General features: G+C 37.6%; 1 protein-coding gene and 1 long non-coding RNA gene across 6 annotated transcripts in view; one reads left to right on the top strand and one right to left on the bottom strand.

Annotated features, from left to right (window-relative positions):
- LOC148233954 (CD109 antigen-like) overlaps nucleotides 1–10,703 on the top strand; it is a 71,568-nt gene that overhangs the window by 30,101 nt on the left and 30,764 nt on the right. The gene's annotated exons all lie outside the window — the stretch shown is intronic.
- Nucleotides 3,261–9,867, bottom strand: LOC148233956 (uncharacterized). The gene is made up of 2 exons (XR_015810289.1): nucleotides 9,468–9,867; nucleotides 3,261–4,222 (listed from the first exon to the last, which is right to left on the bottom strand). It is a non-coding gene; the product is annotated as an uncharacterized LOC148233956 (long non-coding RNA).

Genomic DNA, 10,703 nt, shown 5'->3' with positions numbered 1-10,703 from the left:
AGTTACATCAAACTTATGTAGTATGTTTTTTATAAAAAGATAATACTTGCTGACAGTGACTTCAACATGAGAAGATTAACTCTTTGTTTATATATACCAATTCTACGTTGTAGCCATATAGGTCATCAAATTGTTCCATCATTGCTTCTGAAAAATAATTAAAAAACAATAAGACTCCTATCAAGAGTAAACATTGAACACATTATTACTACTAATATAATCCATAAATTAAATTCAAACGACAACCAAAGAACACAATTGATGGATGTACTGTAGAGGATTAAACACGTAGATTGGCATCTTTTCATCTTCTACAAAATTGTCACAATATGTCATATATTTTTGATTATTACTAGCATTGTAATGTGTTTAATTAACTTCGGTATGTATACCTTTAATTGCCAAATCACCGCTGTTTGTCTTTTAATATTAGATCCTGGAAAGTCAATAGTAATTTTGTTAGAATAACCGTGTTATATTATTCATTTATAACTAAACACTTACTGGCATACCGCGATTACAACATAATTCGCAGCGGGTGCAGCGGCATAGCGAGCGCTTACCAGATGTGACAGCTGTCAGATGTAAGCAAATTTGGGAAGTCCCGCGCTTGAGAACGAACTAAATTGATTTTAACGAACGAAATTGATTTTAACGATTTAAATTGTATAACATATATTAAAATATGTATAAAAATCATAAAATACTAAAAAAAATGTTTTTTAAAATATTTTTTTAGTTTATAGATTTAAAATATAATATAAATAATGTGAACATGTATTAGCTTCTCTATACAGAAAAAATATGTACCTAAATTTTGGCGAACGTTGGCAATTTAAAGTTTTAGTTTTTAGAGAATTTTTAAAACTTTGCTTTAAAAAATATTTTCAATAAAAAGGGGCAAAGTTTCAAAATAAGTACTATTCATTACCAACCAACTACTAAGCGTACAGTATTGCAAAAATCCCTCTTACTGACGCCTTTGAAAGTAAACTACACAAAAATGTATAACACTAATTTAAATATTTTTTAAATTATAATGTTTCAGAATAAAATTTCAAGATTTATTCAAAATATTTTTTTCAACATTAAAAATATTTTCTATTTTATTATGGATTTTAAATATTAACACTTTACCGACCGGCAGTTTCACTACCAGACTTACGCTAAATACCGGCACCTTTTCGCAAATCTTCGCGAATTTTACCTTTTTTATTTAAATTTAAGTATCTTTTGATACGGTCAGAATATTTCGTTGAATTTTTCTAGACATGTTATAAATGTATCAATGCATCAATTCAAGTCATTATTAAGTGGTTCTCAACATGTGGTTCGCCGGAAATAAAAATTAATTATTAAATTTCCTTATTATTAGATTTTTAAAATGATTATCTTGATTTTAAAATTATAAAAACGAATACCTTGAAATCCAAAAAAAAAAAAATTAAAATTGAGTCAACTAGCGGTTCTCAAACTTTTTCAAATTTGTAGAAACTTTTTTCAAGCACACTTTTCTTTCGTATTGTGATATTTTGTGCAAATGATTATCTACAAAAGTGGAAATGAAATTCCAGGTCCTAAATATATTTTGAATTACGATTTGTATCCTGACACTAATTCACATACCATTCTTATTACTATACCGTACTTTGTGAGCTTACTGTAGTTGTATACGCGAAAATTTAATCTTCCACACCATGGGATCATAACCTTATCCATAGATATGTTTTGGCTTGGTTTGTACATATTTTGGAATCTTTCGGAGAAATAATCAATTATTTATTATACTTTGAATAGTCATCCTACATTATCAGAAACATTTTCATTATTGAAAAAATGCAGGTAACGCAATATTTGATAAAACCTTTTTCTACTCACGGTTTTTGTAAATATCGGGGTTTCTATTAGTGGATTTATTGACCAATACAGGTGCAATGAGTATTTTTTACCAGGCCCATTAGCAATATCAACTTAAATCAATTTTTTAATTCTGGTTCAATTGCATCCACCCATTTTTTAGATTTTATTTGCGGTTTGTATCTGTTAAAGTGTTGATTATGGTATCTATTTGTTTCTTCTGCAATAATGGGGAACAAGTCATCTCCAATAAAGTATTTTGTCTTGTAAAGTGTCTTCTAAGTATTTTTCTTGTTCATCTTGCTGATCGCTTATGAGCATCATAACACGTGGACGATTTCTTTCATGAACAGAGGACTCTGAATCACTATCACTATAATTTTAATTGTCACTTGGAATATCTATATATATTTAGCACTATATTAAATAACATACACTGTAATTATTTTTACGTAGATTCTCCACTCGTATATAACTAAATAACTATGTTTTATAAACAGTTCGTAACATTTTTCGAATATTCACTCGAGCACACGAAAACCAGATGCGCTTAACACGATATTATAACCAAAACTAAATTCTTAGCCATAAGCTTTTATGTGTATCGTGCTAATAATTTAAAAATAATAACTCGAAAAAATTCCCACTTTCTAAAAAAATGCGTCACTGAGATTCGGTATTTCCAGTAAGCCAGTAATTTCTGACGGGAGATAATATTTACTCACAAAAAACATTTTGGAAATTCCTTATAACAGGATAGAAAAAAAAACAATAGAATCTTACTAATCTGACAATCTTGAGATTCTAAGTAATCCAATACTATCTAATGGTTAATGATATGATAAATTTTTAGTGTCTTGTACTTTTTATATATGTACATCGCATTTTTTATTTTATGTAATTTGACTTCATTTCTAAATAAACCCATTTACCTAATAAAATATTTTTAAATATACATATTTATATATTTGTGTATAAAATATCATATTTTTCTTTGTTTACACTGTCCAAGAAAAAGTGTGCTGGAAAAAAGTTTTTAGAAATTTGAAAAAGTTTGAGAACCGCTCGTTAATTGAATTTAAATTATTTTTATTTAAATTCCTACATAACTTGTTTTTATAATTTTAAAATTAACAATCAATGTTAAAGTCTAATAATAAGGAAATGTATTAATTCATTTCTATTTCCGGCGAACCACATGTTGAGAACCACTTAATAATGACTTGAATTGATGCATTGATACATTTATAACATGTCTAGTAAAATTTACTAAAATATTCGGACCGCATCAAAAGATACATTAGTTTGTCTGGTAGTAAAACTGCCGGACGAAAAAAATACAAAATATATTTAAAAACCTTCGCATTTGTCTAAATATAATTTAAAAAAAAATATTCAAAATAAAATGAAAATTCATACATTTATTTAGTCATCTCTTTAAAAAAATCAAATAAAACACTAAACATATATTTTTAATTTGACATGGAAACGATCACATACACAGGACGCCAATTGGCGTCTGCGGTGTTTAACTTTCGGCACACTCAGGACGCCAATTGGCGTGAGCGGTAGATAAAGTGTTAATAATTTATTATAGATTTTAAATATCTTTAGTTTATTATTGATTTTAAATATAGTGGAAACTTTTTACACTCATTAATTATTAAAATATATAATGCTGCGCAGAAAAACATTTACTTTAAAAAATATGTAAATCAAAATATTTTTTAATCAAAAAAGACAAAAGTTTCAAAATTATTAATGATTTTAAAGCGCACTTTTGGTCTAACAAGAAACAGATTAGGTGCTTGATATTTTTAGTTTATTGTTTCTTTCTAATTAGTAAATGTAATTAAAAACTGACTTTTATATTTACACACAAAACATAGAAATATTTTTTTTAAATTATAAAGTAACTTATGGTGTCACCAAAAAACTTTTTTATAACGAAAATTTAAATTTATGATAAAATTGTGTTATGCAGCGTTAAAACTGGCACACAAACACCTAAAATACGCTAAAACACAATCAATGACTTATAATCACTCGCATTGCACCAACTATATATGATCGATTGTGTTGTTGCGTTAGTAAGGTGTAACAAAATATTTTTTCATATCAGTTATAAATTGAGCGGATGTGTAGCCGATGCTATTTATTATTATTATTTATTAAACTGTTGTTACACAGAGTTTTCTGTTTATATATGTATGTGTAGTAGTAGTAGTCGCTTGAGCTCCGGTCACACGTCCGTCTGGAATGGCGGGCGCCGTTGGATCTCCCACCCTCTAACCCACGATCGCAATGCACGCCCGCCAGTGTTGCCACTCTGCATTGCGGATTAAGGGTTTAACAATCGGCCATCCTGAAACAATTAATGTCCTCATTAACAGAATTCGCCTAGCCGTCATTTTTTTTTTTTTTTTCAGTTAAGTTACTTAATACTTCACTCGTTCGAATGATCTTAGAGTTACTAGATTACCCACCAACTAAATCTGTCCCTAGATCGATAAAACTCACCCGCCTAATTGATAGATCCTAATTTCAGATTACCCACCAACTAAATCTGTCTATTGATCAACAATTTTAACCCAACTAATTGATAAATCTTTATTTATCTGATTCGTCACCTCCTAAACCCACCATGAGATTAAAACAAATCTCAGCCGCCTACTTGATAGATCTTAAGCCACCAGATTTGTCACAACATAAAACCTTTTAACTCTCACAGATCAATCAAATATTTAGGCATTAGATTCGTCACCCCCTAAACCCGTCATAAAATTGAACAAATCAAATCCACCAACTTGATAGATCTTAAGTTATCAGATTTGTCACAACATAAACCATTTTAACCGTCAGACCAATCAAATCGCCAGTTATCAGACTTGTCACCTAAACCTGTTCTAAAATTAACCAAATCCAACAAATTAAATTCACCTATCTGATATAAATCTTTAGCTATTAGATTCATCACCCCCTAAACCTATTCTAAGATTGAACAAATCTCACCCACCCAAAAACCCGTTTGATACATCTTAACTTATTAAAATAAACCTATTCAACTTTCTAATAGATCAATCAAATCTTGTCGTCCGGCTCGGTTGTTTTCAGAGTCATCCGAGTCTCCCCCTGACGAATCACCCGCATGAAATGCTCCGCTTTGATAACGCCGCAAGGCATCGACCGCTACGGTCGCTTTAAACCGTTTATATCCCCTAACACCCTTAAGCGAAATAATCTGATACCTATCATTACCTAGCTCTTTGAAAATTTTGTATGGACCATCGTATTTATTTGCCACCTTCCGATTAATACCTTTCTCACCAGGAGCTGTAGCAGCTTGGCGCCATAGGACTAGATCTCCGACCTTATGTTTAGTAGCTACCTTTCGTCGTTTATCAAACCTAGCCTTCATTCGTGCTGCTATGCGCTGTAGTGTTTCAGCTGCTTTCCTCCGTCTCGCCTGCAACCGATCTCGCCCCGCCTCGGCAGTATGATCCCCTGTGGACAACTCTGCCATCCGCCCGCTTTGATAAGAAAACATCAAATCCGCCGGTGAAAACCTAGTGCTAGAATTAGTGGTATGATTAATACCCCATACTATTTCAGGAAGTTGCTCGTCCCATCTCGCCTCAGCAACCGCACTTGCCGTAATTGCCTCGATTATTGTACGATTGGGTCTTTCCACCTGACCATTGGCTCTCGGGGTTGCTATTGCATTCATGACATGCTTAATCCCTTTGTCCTGTAAGAAAACAGTAAATGCCCTACTAGTGAATGCCAAACCTTGATCCGAAACTATACGCCGCGGATATCCAAATTCACCAAATACCCATCTAAGGTTTTCTATCGCTTCCATCGAGCTCAGCGTGCGAGTAGGTTTCACAATGGTATACTTAGTAAAGCCATCTACTACCATTAATAAATAGCTATTCCGTTTCACGCTTTTAACAAAAGGCCCTAAGTGATCTATATGCACCGTATCAAAAGGAACCGCTTGTTTCTCATAAGAATGTAGAAATCCTTCCCTGCGTCCATAGTCACCCTTAGCATACGCGCAGTTTAAACACGCCTTCGTATACTTATGTACGAATTTTCTCATCTTAGGGAACCAATAAGTTTTCCCAATCAGTGAAAGACACCTTTCGAACCCAGGGTGTCCGATCTCGTCGTGATGCTTACGCAATAGATTAAATTTAGCCATCGCCGGAACATATAGACGATCTCCTAGCGCAGTCTTGCGATATAAGCGCCCCTCATTCACTGCAAAATGTGCCCTAATATCTGCATCAGCTTGTCGATTCTCTAATGCTCTTAAGAATCCTTTGAGCTTTCTCATCCTGTAACTGTACTAACATAAACCAGTCCGCCTCGGTCCCGTCAATCAAATTGACTGTTACTGGGTTTCGACTTAAAGCATCCACATGCTGCATCTTTTCACCAGGACGATATTCTACCTCCATATCGTACTCCTGTATGGTGAGCCACCACCGTGCTATACGAGGTACTAAATCTCGTTTCAGCAATGTTGCCCTAACTGCTGAGCAATCAGTTACAACTTTAAAATGAACTCCCAACAGATATACTCGAAATCTCTTCACCGATTCGACTACAGCTAATGTCTCTAACTCATAGCTATGATACATTGACTCCGCTTTTGTTGTCGCTCGGCTGAAATATGAAATTACTTTCAATTCGCCCGTTGCCTGCGCCTGTAGAAGAATACCGCCAAGACCCAATTTACTTGCATCTGTATGTAACTCAGTTACAGATGTACTGCAATATGACGCCCAAAATTGGTCTGTCTGCTAACTGGCGTTTCAGCTCATCGAATGCATTCTGTTGAACCTCGCTCCATTGCCAGTCGACATCCTTGGCTGTGAGTTGAGTAAGAGGCCTCGCTATAATCGCAAAGTTCTTAACAAATTTGCGAAAGTAACTCGCCAAATCGATAAATTGTCTCACCGTATGAACATTGGTCGGGGTAGGAAAATCAGAAACTGCTTTGGTTTTCCTCTCGCCAGGTCTTATTCCCTCGCCGCTTATCTCATGTCCTAGATAAGAAATAGAACTTTTCAGGAAAGAACATTTTGCTATGTTCAGCTTAAAACCTGCCCGTTCTACCAGTGTCAACACCCGCTCCAACAAAATCAATCCTTCTGCTACTGTCGATGAAGGAATTAGCAGATCATCCATATAAGCCAGAATCTCCTCATGCTGCATTCCACCAAGCATGTTATTCACAATCCTCTGAAACACCGCCGGCGAATTTGCCAAACCAAACGGAACACGCAAGTACTCATATTGCCCGTCCGGAGTGATAAATGCCGTTTTGTGGACCGAATCGGGATGCATCGGAACCTGATGATATCCCTGCGCCATGTCCAATGTTGTGAAATAGATCTTTCCATTTAATCTATCTAAATGATCCGAAATCAATGGCAATGGATACCTGTCCTTTACTGTTGCTGCATTTAACGCCCTATAGTCCACACATAACCTAATACCACCATCCTTTTTGTTAATCAATACAATCGGACTCGCGTAGTTTGACTGGGACTCCCTAATGACTCCACTATCTAATAATCCTTTAACCTTTTCTCTAACTCTCTGTCTTTCCACATAAGATAGACGGTATGGTCGATAATACACCGGCGTCTCGTTAGTGAGTTTAATTTCCATTTCGCCTAAGTGAGTCAAACCTAAATCACTCTCGCTGGAAGAGAAACAGCTCAGCTTATCCTTGAGAAGGTCGACTAGTTTCACCATGTCCTCATTCTCGATATTTCCCACATCCAAGTCCGAATTATTAAGTGATATGATGGTACTTACAGTTGTTGTGGTCTTAGCTAACAAAGGCTCCTTTAGTTGTATAGCTCTGCACCTGGTCGCCCTCGCCACCAATTTTCCTGCTTTCCAGTTAAGTTCTCCACTGCCCAGGTTGGTGACTTTCACTCCTATTCTCTCCGCCGCCTGTAGAATACCACTGGGGATGGCTACTGAGGATCTGCCGTCTTCGAACACTTTCGCGCTCATCTCGTAATCTTCGCCTGGCTGAGCCCCATCGATGATGACGTTTACTATTTCGGTCACTCCGTTCGGTATCGTCACATCTTCTGACAAGAGGACCCTGTGTCTCACGTCCTCGGGCTCCAACAAGCTCCTCTTCAGCATGTTCGAGACGTCCTCCTTGAGCAGCAGCGCCTTGCCGCCCTGTACCACCAGTGATACTCCTTCTTCCCCTAGCGCCGGTTGACCTATAATCAGATCCGCATTAGAAATATTGCATTGCGTCACCAACGCCTCAATGCTCAAGTCTATATCGTCAATTGTTAAAGTAAACGTAGATACGCTGTCAGCTTTCCCAATTCCGCCACCAAATCCTCTGAGGAGAGTCAGCTGTGGTACCGTTTGCAGCTTCAAGCGATTGGCACAATTCGCTGATAACAAATTATGCTGACATCCAGTGTCTATATAAACTTTGACTTCATTCCCATTCACGCATCCCTTCTTTCTGTATATAAGGTCTAAATCAGTACTCACCAGTTTAACATCGACGGTGCGCCTCTCCTTAGGGTCTCGCCGCCGTTTAGTTAAAACATTCCTTACCCTACATTGCCGATGGGTGTGTCCGCCTTTGCCGCACAGCATGCACCGTTGCATCCGAGGTTTCAGGCAGTCTCGGCTGAAGTGATTGCCATACTGCTGGCAATTGTAGCACCTGACCAGTCGCTTTTCAGTCGTCGCCTCGACTTCCTCAGCTGCGGGCTCCGCCCTCGCTCGCTTCGGCTTGGAGTGATAACTCCTCGCCCTGATGGTCCTCGCCTTAGTGAGTTTCCTCTCTCCGGAAGAACTGGACGACCGTGATGCATAAGTGGCCACGAACTTCGGCGACTTATAGTCGTCGAGACCACTCAGCAGCCTGTTATACAAATCTTCAGGGTCCTCGCTGACGCAGGCATAGGCGTTAGCGTGCAGCTCGTCAGGCAATCCAAATATTATGCATGACACTGCCTTAGCGCCAGTCAAGTCGCAGCGCTTGCACATCGCCAGCTTCTCCCTATAATAAGTCGTCATCCTTCTTTTTCGTCGTAATCACTTGAAACAACGTCGCCGCGAAGCCATCTCTCCTTGGGAAGGTACGCCGCAAGCTGGTCTTCCACTCTTCCCAAGTGAGGTTATACTTCGTAAGATGACTATACCATTCTTCGGCCGCCCCTTTCAACTTCATCTGCATTAAGCAGGATTTTTCGTAATCAGTCCAATTATGCGCCAGGGCCATCTGCTCGACCATCGCTATCCACTGGTCCACCTGCAGGCTTTTGTTGTCCGGGTCGAACGGCTTCACAATGTCGATAGGCGCTCGGAAACCTGCGATGCCGGGCCCCGCGATTGAGGAGGCCTGGATAACTTCCTGCGCCGGACCGCTAAGCACCTGGGATTCCGGACCGCCGAATGATAGCTTCGAGGCGGCGCACTATCCGGTCTTCGAGCATCTGCAACGCGTCGACCTCATCTCCCGACATGCTTCCCGCCCGAATTTCCGCCGCGATGTCTTCGCGGACGAACCTGCTAACAGCCCTATTCAACGATTTATTAGGACTTACTTGTACTCCGGGGCCACCCCTTCCGCCAAGATCACCGCTAGTTCCGTGGTCGCCCCTTTCAATAAGATCGCCCCTCCTCGCATCGCCGCTAGTTCCGGGAGCTTCTCTTCCTCCCAGGCCGCTACTTCCGTCGGCGGCGTTGTTTACGTTTTCTTTGTTGGCGGCCATCTTGTTTGTTGTGGCGTCGTTAGCAACAAAGCACGCGAGATTCAAAATGCGCCGTTAGACTTTCGCAGCCGGTTCTCAGCACACGCGAGTAGCACGATCAGCACGATCAGCCCGATCCCACTTCTGAATTGTTACACAGAGTTTTCTGTTTATATATGTATGTGTAGTAGTAGTAGTCGCTTGAGCTCCGGTCACACGTCCGTCTGGAATGGCGGGCGCCGTTGGATCTCCCACCCTCTAACCCACGATCGCAATGCACGCCCGCCAGTGTTGCCACTCTGCATTGCGGATTAAGGGTTTAACACTGTAAACCTACTTTTAAATGATACAAAATGTTACGTTTCAATAATATTTTTTATGTTGAAAACATTTTGATATTTTTTGTTTTATTAATATTTAGTAAAGTTACAAACCTATTTTAAAAAATAATACAACGAAATCTCTTTAATTTGTCCCCTAAAAACTTGCATACAAAATGTTTTCATTATAACGAAATATTTTGATCCGAATTTAAGAATGACGTTGCAACTTTACACAATATTTCTCCACATTCAGTTCATCATTGACTTGGCGTGTGCCAGATGTGTTCAAAAGCGACATTACATGTGTTTCGCTGACCCTCAAACTTTTTTTATAAAACATTTTTTTCACAAATTTTATTGTGTTTCAAACATTTTCCTTAAACAAGGACAAAAAACGATCTGTCAACCTTATAAGAGGTTATTTTGATGCTGTAGTAATATGGTAATTAAAAATAAAATTAAAATATATCATCTTCCTTACATTCAATATAACGAATTTTCAGTACACCAAAATTTATTCATTGGTTCCGTGAGCTTCGCTGTATTGAAATTTCATAGTACAATTTTTAATTTATTATCATCTAGCCAAGTTTTAAACATATTCATAAATGATATACAATATTTAGATTTATTATTAAATATCTAAGTTTCAATATAACGATAAAATCTAACGTTGTAAATCTAATAAATAATTAAAAATGTTTTCTTCTGGAAATATTTAGTCAAGTTGTAAACCTATTTTCAAATGAATTGAAAATGTTAAGTA

The sequence above is a fragment of the Plectrocnemia conspersa genome, unplaced genomic scaffold, assembly GCF_051122295.1.
Source record: "Plectrocnemia conspersa isolate PC_06_02 unplaced genomic scaffold, ASM5112229v1 ptg000007l, whole genome shotgun sequence".
Taxonomy (NCBI): domain Eukaryota; kingdom Metazoa; phylum Arthropoda; class Insecta; order Trichoptera; family Polycentropodidae; genus Plectrocnemia; species Plectrocnemia conspersa.
The sequence above is the reverse complement of the archived record's forward strand: the minus strand, read 5'-3'. Positions and strand labels throughout refer to the sequence as shown.